This window comes from Belonocnema kinseyi, chromosome 8 (assembly GCF_010883055.1).
Source record: "Belonocnema kinseyi isolate 2016_QV_RU_SX_M_011 chromosome 8, B_treatae_v1, whole genome shotgun sequence".
NCBI lineage: Eukaryota > Metazoa > Arthropoda > Insecta > Hymenoptera > Cynipidae > Belonocnema > Belonocnema kinseyi.
The window spans coordinates 90335135-90346866 of record NC_046664.1 but is presented as its reverse complement, the minus strand read 5'-3'; the positions used below and the strand labels follow the sequence as shown (position 1 = coordinate 90346866).

Sequence of the window (11732 nt, the reverse complement as noted above, 5' to 3'; positions counted from 1 at the left end):
AACACAGCCCTATTTGCAGATGATACAACTATATATACTGCTTATAGGCTTAAAAAAGTTGCAATAGTAAAACTGCACAAGCATGTACAAAAACTAGAAAATATTTTGTAAAATAGAAAATTAAGATAAATACAGATAAGACGGAACTTGTGATATTCTCCCTTAATGATAGAGATAAAGCATGGCCGGAGCTTAAATTTTATAATGAAACTATTGTACCTCAAAAATATGGCAAGTAACTAGGTCTAATACTTGACTCAAAACTTAGCTTTAGTAAACGTATTAGAATAGTCACTATACTCTTCATCATGTAGTAAGAGCAAAATGAGTACCTATAATAAGCTGGTGGTTTATACAAAATGATCATCAGACCAATCATGTTGTATATGTGGTTCCAATCTGGGGTAGCAGCTATGAAACGAATATTGAGCATCCCCCCCCCAAAAAAATGCCTAAGAATGTCTATGAATGCCAAAAGGGAGACTAGAATCATGGAGTTTCACACAAATCTCAAATTCACCACAATTAAGTATGCAATTTACAAACTAACTAAAGACTTTAACGAAAATCACCTTTCTACTTTTTAAATACTGAAAGATACACCCAAACTATTTTATAAGGTTGCACCTTTCAGGATTAAATATAAATTACCGTAGGATTTGTTGCTAAAATCAAACCAAACTTTCCAAAATATTATACTTCTCGCAGCTCAATACTCTCAGCAAAAGTAATTCTTCTGTACATAGCCTAGGATAAGTTCGTTTAAGAAGTAATATAATTTTAGATACAAAACTAAATAAGTTTTTTTATATATCTTTCCTAAGTATAAGAATTACAAATGTAAAAATTCGCCACTCAGTATTAAAAAAACAGAACATATCAATAAATTTAGGCTAAAGTCTGGAAAGATAGAAACCAAAGACTATGTAACAAGATTTAATATAATTTAAACCTGATCAATAAAGAATTTTGACTATTGGCTGCTGATAATTACGATTAAATAAGAATTGCAACTTTTATCTGCAATCATTGTAGCTAAAATGCTATAATCGAAATAACGTTCCTTAAATAATCTCAATCTAATCAATATCTTTCTAAGGGAAGCGTATAGGTTTCCTTTCGAAATTCGGTGAAATTATCAATCTATTGGCGTCAATTGTATATATCATTCTAAAAGTTTGATGAATTTTGAGATTGAATGTATGTAGAGTACATTCCTAATTATAGACTTTTGAAATAAATAACTAAAAAGTTTAAATTTTTCAGTATTTGAAACTGACAGGTTTTAAATTAAAAAAAAGAATGAATGAAATAATGCCCGTCTGAAATTCTCTTAAGCTGATCCAGATTGAAGTACATTTTTCTTGCGTCATTGTCTTATCCCCCTTTGAGTCACAAATTACCTTAAAATAAAGAAGCTATACTTACGTTTAATGATTTGACAGTTTCCTTATAGATGATAAATGACTGCATCTTTATCATGTACGATTTTAATTTGAAGAAATTAATTTGCTATATTTATATTTTTCCCCCTCTGGATAGTAATTTTTTTCGTAATCGCTTCTGACGGCCGCATTTTTTGAGATCTTAATCTTAAAAATGTAGTATAGAAAAATAGAATTTCTTTCCGGTGATAAAAATATATCCCAAAGTGAATTTACATGTGGGTTTCGAAATATTGACATCAGAGCTTATATGTGTGGATAGTGCCCATATAATATGGACAGGTTGACACCAAAATATATGTAGTACCGGGTTATAAAATACATCTGTGACCTCTATTCGATTCAATGACAGCCTTTGATATCAGAGATAACATTTACAGGAATTTTAACTGATATCACTCCGAAAAATGTTTGATGTTTTTTTGAAATTTTAAACAAATTTTCAGTGAATCAAACAAATTCTAACTTTGATATGGGGTCAAACAAATTTTTTTTTGATTTAAAAAATTTTTTTCTGCGTGCGCATTATTGTTAAAAAATCACTTTCAATGTGAACTTCAAATTAATTTTGTGGCTTATTGTATAGTTTAGGATTAAAACGAGATTTTTAAATTTACTGATACTTATTCGATTTACCAAAATAAAAATTCTCATCTCATTTCTCTTTGATGGTGTAAGTTTGTCAGTAAGCTCGACAGTATGTATCTACTTATATTTCTACATGGCGGGAAATATGCGGGCTGTTTTCATTAATTTTACAAATAAAAATTAAGATAAATTATTTTAAACATTTTTTCAATTATGTAAATAATGTGTACTTTTATTATTATTTGCCTTATAATAAATTGGTATGTGAGATTGGTAAATGAGATATTCTTGGGCGCGAGATAACAAAAACCATTCGAGTAAAAAATAGTTTTCGCGTTGTAATTTATTTGAATGCTTTCCAGAAATTAAATTAAAGTGCACATTCTTTATATATTAAATAAAAGTATTTAAAAAATGAATTTTATAATATATCGTATTATTTACTGAAAATTTAGTCCGATTTTTCAGAAGTTCGTATCTAAGTTTACCGAAATTCGATACACGTGGCATAGAAAGATTAAAAAAGGAACTAATTTAACCGCAATTTAGTGAGCGTATTGAAAAAATATTTTCGGTGTTATTATAAGCAGAAAAAAATTCTTCTAAACTTACAGGAATTTTAGTTTCAATAGGGATAGTATTACTTTTCTGTAAATATTTTCGATCTTTCTTCAATTTTTTTACTTTGGAGTTAAATGGACATTTTCAAACTGTGGACCCTGATAAAAATGTCTGTAAATTTTATAGAATATATTTAAAAATTGTTTAGATTATTCCAAATAATCTAGAGAAATGTTGGGTAACTTGAAATAAGTGTACGGTTTTTCATGCACTAAATAATGAAAATTGAATTACGTTATTCAAATTAATGTGCGAGATTAAGGCTTTTCTAATTTCAACTTGGCATACGAATCCCTGAGAAATATATCCTATTTAGAGAAGTTTGTTATCAGAAGGCGCAGGAATGTTTGCCAAAATAAATGGAGTAATATAGATGATTACCATATTCAATTTGACTTCAAGATGACAAGATATATATCATATATTTTCTGCATAAATATAAAAACATTTGTCCCAAATGATTTGATCCAAAAGAGTTTGTTTTTGTTACATGAGTAGAATCGTAGTTTATTCATTCTAACAAGATATATTGATTTAAATTTATAATTGCTCATTATAAAAATTTACTTTTTATTTGTTTGCTAGTAAATATTTTTTGTAGGTTGTTAATAAAATAATTTATAATATCAGCAGACAGTTACTATAATTAGTAATTTATTTGATCTGACGAGAAAAGCCAATTGATCTATTAAGCAAGTGTCTATACCCATTGCCCAATTGACCAAGTGATGTTATGCGGATTAATAAAAAAAATGGTTCGAAGACAAATCAATTAACCTATAGCGATATCAATTACTATTAAATATTATTGATGACATATATCTGTCGTAGCCACTTAGTTTAACTAGACGTTTCATAAAAAGTCTAGACATTTGAAGTGTGCTCTACAACAGTGCGTTGTACGCCACTTGCCATAAGGAACATTTTGTACCTATATTCACATATCAGATGACTCTTATCCGTGCAGAAATCTAAATTTGGGCCTCGTAAGGTATTGACCAGTTTTCCCTACTTCAGGTGCTGGCCTCGTCGGGTCAACTGGTAATGGCCATACAAGGAGTGTAACGCTTTTGCAGATCATTGCCTAACTTAGAGCAAATTTGTTACCCGTGTGGAAATAATTCATGGCGCTATACTGTTCCAGTCTAGACCGCCACGAGTCTATACTGGCGCTATCTCGAGAAACTATTCCGGGGCAGTGCGCAAATGTAACGATCCAATCGACTAGACGCTATCTACAACAGCGGTACTGGCGCGTTCTAGTAAATCTAAAAAAATCTAGTAGATCTAGATGCGACCTAGATTGCAAATTTAATACTTATTTTTATAATGAAATCATTCCTGACATAAAAGCACTATGAGCTACATTGAGAATATTAACAAATTCCAGATTTCTGTAAGAAAAATGGAATATAGCTCGTATGTGCTTTTTTGACAGAATGTTTCTAAATGTTATTGATAAAAAAGAAAATGTCAATTGTAAATGTTTTGGAAACAGGAGCCAACCTTAAAATTGAATTCTCATTTTACTCCATAAATATTAGAATTAAAAAAATTTTAAATCATTAGGGCCTATTCCTGCATTGAATCAAATTTTTACTCGAGGTGAAAAACTGTTTAATTTCAATATCTCTTATGTCAAACGTTTTTTTTTTCAAATGCTGGGGTTAGAATAAAAAAAACACCTTATACAAAAACTATTGGAATTAGCCAATGTTCTACTCCGAATAAAGATTTAATTGAAAAGAGGACTCAGTCCTGATTATTTAGAAAATATATAATTCTAGTATTCATGGCGTAAAATGAGAAAATCACGTTTTGAGGATGTGTCTTGATTCCAACGCCCTTACGTCGAAAAAGGATGTGGAAAACTTCAAACTTCGTTGTCGCAAAACGAAAAGTATTCACACTGAATCTGAATGGCAGCATGGCAAACATCTGATTCTTGCAATCCGGTTCAGGTCATTATAGACAACCTTTTTGGTAGCAGTTTTGAAATTGCATTGCATGATGAAAGTTGAGTGCTGTTGGTAGCATTGCATAATATTTGAGGTTAGGAAATATGTCATTTTAATGTAGATGAGTACTGGATACATGTAATACGAAAAGGAAAATTACTTTCCTAGAAAACCTAATGATAAAATGTCTTTATTCAGCAATAATTTTTTATGTCAGCTTTTTCTTTCATTATATAGTTTACAAATAAGCAATGTATAGTGCATCAGATGAATCGATATTCAGTGATGAATTAAATTAACAAATCTGCGCTATGAGACAGCACTGAGAACACAGGAAACTTTATTTCTTCTATTTCCTTTGATTTGAGCACTGCAATTAATGTAATTTGTTATCTTTTATTAATTAGTTTTTAAATGACGCCTTCTTTTTCAAAGTCCAAATAGAATTAATTTCTAGAGCCAAGCTAGATTTTAGACGGAATTTTCATTTGAATGTGTATACATAGCGCCAATCTAATTCGGCGTGAACAGAGAGCCACGCATAATCCAGTAGTGGCGCTAGAATAATTCCAGTTTGCCAGGAATTATTTCCACATGGGCAGGGCCCCTCCCGGTTTTCTATGGCATGCAATACTTTTTAAAACTAATAATAATAAACAAAAACTACTTTCGTAAAGAAGAATATACTTTGTTTAGTATTATGCAACTGGAAATACAGATAAGATTAGAATTATCCAGTTTTTATCTCCTTTTTCTGCGGATTAATTAAGTCCTATTTTATCCAAAAAAAAGTTAAAAAAATTTGCAATATTCGAAAAAGTAGGAACATCTATTAATACATATTTTTTAACACTTAAATTTCAGACAATTAAATAAATTTACCTGCTACTGTTTTGATCATGTCTCAGCTTAAAAACTATAATATAAAAAAAGTAGTTAATGAAAATATTGCCATTTTATTATTTTCAATTCCGAACAAAGACAGTGTGTTAACAATTAATGACATATATATTTATATTTGAATGCTTCCTTTGTACCCCATAGGAAAATTTATGCACGGGTATGACAAGTGACGCGTAATGCACTGTTGCAGAGAACGCTTCATTTCGTGAAGCGCTAACCGATTGTGCTCTAATCGATAGAAGCTTCACTGTCTGCCTAGGATTTCTATTGCTGTTCTATGAAGAGCTTAGTTATCTTTTTAGACAGTTATTGTAATCATGCAAATAATTCGAGTTTCACTATCTTTTAATCCATTCTAGTCATTTCATGAAACGACTTATTTTTCAGTGTACATACTGTCATCAAATTCTACATTTATATTATAATTTTAAGCACCGCAAGTGCACAATAGAGTAGTCGCACATTCTTCTTGTTAAATTTTCATGGCTCATGATTATTTTTGTAGGGTTTCCTTTAATACAAATTGTTTCTAATACATAAAATATTAAGTTCTACTTATAAAAAGATGTTAAAAGAAAAAGTTAAAATCATTTATTCTTGTTCATAGCAATTTTCTGAATGTTTAAACCTGCTTTCAGCTGAGATGATAATTAGTCAGTCCACAAAAATAACTGTTGAAACAATATATTATTGTTTTTAACTATCTTCTCTTAGAATAATGCTGGAAAGTTGCAGTTTTTTCGAAAATGTTCAAATTTTTGTTAACTTTTTATATTATAATAAGGTAATAATTAATGCAAGTAAACAAAGTATTTATTTAAACAATTTGTAATTTTTGATAACTTTCTTCGCTTAGCGTAATGCTAGAAATTTGTGGGGTTTTCTGACATTTTTATCTTTTCCTTGGCTTTTTAGTTATGAAAATGTAAGATATCAACTCTATATGCTTAATACTGACGATTCTCTTTAAAAACTCTTATAATAATTTTTTTTCACGTGAGAAATATGTGTTAAACTCATGGGGTTTGCGCCAGGTCTAAATATAAATTTCAACAAAACAAAAAATATGTATTTTTTATTTGAAGACATTTAGGGGGGTGAGAACATAAAAATTTAAGAATAAAAATATCCTATGTGTTTTTGGACTACTATAGCGTACAAGCACATCGTTTATGAAAATTGATCTTTCTTGAAGTGCACGCTATAAATGCCTCGATAATTGCATATTCCGTGCACTTATGTGTTACAAAATCATAATAAGAAAATTATTTCCTTTTTATTTGTACCGGGAATTTTATATACTTTATTTAGACTCCATAGTGCTTTGTATAAAATGCACTAAAGACAAGCCATTAAAAAAATTAATTTTCTACTGTTTTAAAAAATGTAAAAAGGTGTATCGCTTGTCTTTGAAGATTTTTGTGACCTTCTTTGAATATAAGATTGAAGAGTTAATAAAATAAAATGTTTAGATCGAACTTTTTTCATACCACAATTGAAAAAAAACTCTTCCCAAAAAGATAAAAACTGACATATTTGAAGAGGCTATCGAACAATTTTCTTTTTATTCCAGACTTATAATAGTCGAGGGTTAGTTCCAAAAAATAATGGTATAAGGAAGTCTCTCACAATGAACTTTGGTTAAAGTTAGATATGATTCCGGGATTCTAATTTGCTTAAAATTAAGTACAAGGAAACACTTGCATAAATCTTAGTATCAATTTTTGATATATTTAGAAATTGGATAGTACTTTCTTTCTCTCTCATTTTAAATTTCAAAAAGTTAATTTTGAGCACTTGTGTTAAGCAATATTTTACGGAAAAAGTTCACTTTCCTAAATTATTTTATACCAGACTATACATTTTTTAAATCTTTTAATTCCAAATACAATTTTAATTTTCTTTCGTAACAATTTTATTCTTTCAGTCGGGCACTTTTAACACGAGACTTTCAGAAAAAAAGTGTATTGCGATTATAATGCGTAACATTTTGCATTGATTTGTGAGTGATATAAAAATGAAAATACAAAATTTCACATTATATATTTTTAGACTTAAAAAGAAAATTTCACATACTAAAATCTTTTTTTTTCTTCATAGTAATCTCAATAAGTTTTGAAATAATAACAAGCGAGATGTAAGAGTAGATCCTTACTTAAATTTTTTTAATACTTTTAATGTAACGACAAATATTTTATAATTATATCTGTTTTTAAAGCTCTCATACAGATGAATTCAGATTTCAGACTAATTTTTGTTGATATATTCACTATATAATAAATAAAAAAAGTAACTTCAAGGTTATTTAAAATTATTTTAAAATTCAAAAATAATGGGAATATCAATTATTTTTATTTTTAGAACTAAGCCACTCAAGAAATGTTAAGTTATCGTATGACAATGTTATATACAAAATATTATGATGTACATTTTTATGTGGGAATAACCTAAAAATCGATTGTTTTACTGTAAAAAATACACGTTTTTATTAATATTTTTTTTCATAAAGTCACCCCCCCCCCATCCCTAAATATGCTTATTCTAATATTAAACCAGTGTAACTGGATGCGAATTATTGTACGATCTTTTACGAGCTCCTGAATTGGTTATGTTTGGCAGAAAAAAAACTTTACATGTAATTAAAGTTTTATACTTGAAAACTTCTTTAAAAATCTTCAATTTTAAATCCACTAAAGTTCGAAAAATCAGCTCTTAAATCATGAAATTAAAGAAAAACTGTTTTGTTAACGGATAGCATAAAAACACGCGTACATTTAGAAAGTATATAATACATTCTAAATGAAATTAGAATCAATACCAAATTTTTTTTCAAAATTTTCAACTTATTCTGAAGTTATACTTCGAGAATCCTTAATTTTTAATCAATTTAAGAGAGAAAATTTTACTCTTTAATCATGAAATGAATGTAAAAATTTTCTGTACCGCATGATATAAAAACACGGGGACTTTTAAAAAGGATGTAATAAACTGTAATTAACGTAAAAAACATTTTAAAACATAGATTATTGTGGGGAAAATCGACTTAATGAAACTCTGTTAATAAAAAAGAAAGTTTTATGCCGTCTCGAAAATCGGGATAAGTAGTCAAATATTTTGTTATAAACTCATCTAGTCGTCCCAAATATTCGGAACGAGAACTTCATCCTCTTTTCAACCCCCACCCAATTTTTGGAAAAAAATCTTTTTTATTTTCACCTTTATGGCTGTTATAAAGAGGGATTGTTATTTACGAATAGAGCACTATATGTCGATCGATATAATATAAACGGTGCACCCATCGATCCTGGAGTCATTATCTCTTCTGAAGTGAAATGGTTCTCGGTAAAATAAGAAGTGATAGTACACCTGTTGCATGCAAAATATTCTTTCCCATGGCACTTGAATTGCTCGTTAATCAACCGATGCTTATCGATACAGGTTCCTCACTAATGATTTTCTCCGAAATGAACGTTAGATAAAAACAGCAATTTCGACTCACCACGACCGGAGAGAGCCTTGACTTGAAATTTCTGCTTTTGAGACAGACAGGTTGTACCGAATCGATTACCGGGATTGAAATCGTTACACGAACGTGGATTCAATTTTTATTTTACGTGAAAAATATAGAAAAATCGATGAAATAATGGATGATACTGAACGGTCCGTGCACCGGAGAAGTCGGAATCGTTTTGACCTGAGCGATATTTGGATTCAGTCTTGAAACGAGCGCGTGTCGAAGAAGGAAGCGGCGGGGGCGGAAGTTCCGCGCCCGCGCGGGTATATCGTCGTAAGAATATTTCTCTCACTAGGGTTGATCTAAATTTACCCCTTTCAACGAAAAAAAAATAAAATTAGGGTTGTTTGTATCAAGGAATTCATTCACCGAATTCATTCATAAAATTCGATCTATTTCTAGAGATTTGGATTTTAAAGGTAGGCAGACGAAAAAATGGTATATACATATTATACATGAGGATAATTTATTTTACAAATAACAAGAAAGACGATTTTTCAATTTAAAGATGCGCACTATCTTTAGTTGTACCTATTTAGTGTCCGTGCAGAAATTTTCCCGTTAGGTCCTTCTACAACAAGATTTCTGTTTGGACCCCGTGTGGGGCACACTTCGTTGGGTTTCATGGTCAGAAATCGGTCGGGCGACGACCGGCGTACATTTTTCTCGTAGTACCAAGTCCGGAGCCGGCCCGTTACTGACCGAACCAACCCTGGCTAGATCTCATCGTCGGTAGCCGACCAGACACTGGTCAGTATAATTTTGTTGTAGAAATTACCCAGTTTTTAAGAACCATGACATTATCAAAGACGTGACTATGGATAATTGATGAATTAGTATACGAAAAGTATAATTTAAAGACTTATTAGACCAGTAAAACAGAAATGCGCGTTAAAAAATTTTTTTAAACATCTAATTGTTTCGTCTGTTTTAACTTATTCAATAAAAAGTTATCGATTCTGCTATGTGCAGCAACAGAAATGTTACCATTTTTCTAATTTTCTCAATTTTTGAAAATTTTTCAATTTGTAAAGTGATTTGATGAAACAAATCAATCCTCTCTTCGACCGTTGATATTTATTGATTTCAAATCTACGATTTGAAATAAATAATTTTTCAATTTTTCAGACTAATTAAGTCTCAGTTTCACTCCTTGAACGAGGATGTACATTGCACTCACGTCGCGTCGTCTCTTTGAAGTTCGTGAAAAAATCGTGATCCATAATTAAAATCAAGCTTATTTTAGTAATCAACTTGAAAAACCTACTTAGTGTGGTAAAGATTATTATTTTAAATCAAAGTAAAATGTAGTTTGTATTAATTTTTTATTTTCCTTCCTAACATAAAATCACCACGTGGTATCCAAATTGCTAGAAAATTCTATATCTGTGATTTGAATTCTACTCGAATTTCCTCGCCAGAATGGGTTAACTTGATTTGACTTTTAAAATTGACCGTATTCTTTACAAAGAGCTTTAAAAGACAAAAAAGTTTCTAATTTTAAGCCTGAAGCAACATTGTTTAACCGTTTTGTGGCCGGATTACCCAACCTGATCCCGGCCGGTATTAAAGCCGGGATCCAACCATGTTATAATATCATTTTAATTCTTCAAATGATAGAAAACTTTTTTTCCAAAGGCCTGATTTTTGGCACAATATCTATACCTTGAGAGAATTTTTATCAGGGGGGATATGACTGCAGAGTTTGGCCAATCGTAGGAGTAATATTATAAAGTGGACAAAATATTCTCTTTTAACATTTTTCATCGAAGTTTAATGTAGTTATTTTCCCTAAACAACTTTCAAACTACTAACACTGAATATGAATCAAGGTTTATTCAATTTAATAAAAATGTATACAACAATGTTTCAGTAACTTTTTTTCCTCTAAAATATTTAAAGAAGTAACGAAATCTAGAATAAATATATATTTCAGCATGAATTGGAGTTACAAAATATTACCCGATTAATTTTAATGGCAATTTTACTGTAAAAAAGTTCAAAACAGCTGTCGCTGGACAATACTGAGATTAAACTGTATTTAATATAATAATGCACAACATTTGCGTATTTTAAATCAACTTATATTCAGTTTTTCAAAGATTGACGGTAGTGGGGCACAACTATTTATTTTAAATTACAAATACATTTTCTTGCCTTTCAGTGGATTCAAGAAAGTGAATTAAGCAATCAATGAACCTGTTTCTGTTAAAACAATTTTTTTTGTATTTCTAAAAATTTCGGTCACATGAAACAAAATGCCAATTTAAATTTAATAAAGAAATATATCCCAAAAACTCTATAGGACACAACTGCGACAAGTTTTATAGAGACACATATATTATGCTTTAACTTCGAAATAAAGAAATTAGCGTTAGAGTAATCAATTTCCCACTAATCTTTGAGATTTTCTGAAGTACTTACAATGATTAAAATTTTATTTTTTATGTTTTACCGTAGTTATCAGCATTATGTGTTTCTTGATCAAAAGTTTTTAGCCTATCTACTTTTAGATCATAATTTTAGTTTATACTCTCTATTTTAAATAAGGATGTAAGGAGGAAATTTCTTTTTTTTACGTCAATCCTGTGTAAATATTCTAATTTATGGTCTCCTGTCACAAATAAGAGTAAATAAGAAAGCGATGTTTTTAGCATTTTTAATTATTTATTTTTATGAGCATATCGTTTCCTAATAAGTTGT

The 11732-nt window shown here is 29.8% G+C and overlaps 1 protein-coding gene across 1 annotated transcript in view; it reads right to left on the bottom strand.

Annotated features, from left to right (window-relative positions):
- The window catches only part of LOC117178800 (pyrokinin-1 receptor-like), an 86339-nt gene extending 77195 nt beyond the window's left edge, over window positions 1–9144 (bottom strand). The window contains exon 1 of the mRNA XM_033370279.1: window positions 9015–9144. The gene's annotated coding sequence lies outside the window, so the exon portion shown is untranslated. The remainder of the gene's footprint in view (window positions 1–9014) is intronic.
- Window positions 9145–11732: the final 2588 nt, after the last annotated feature.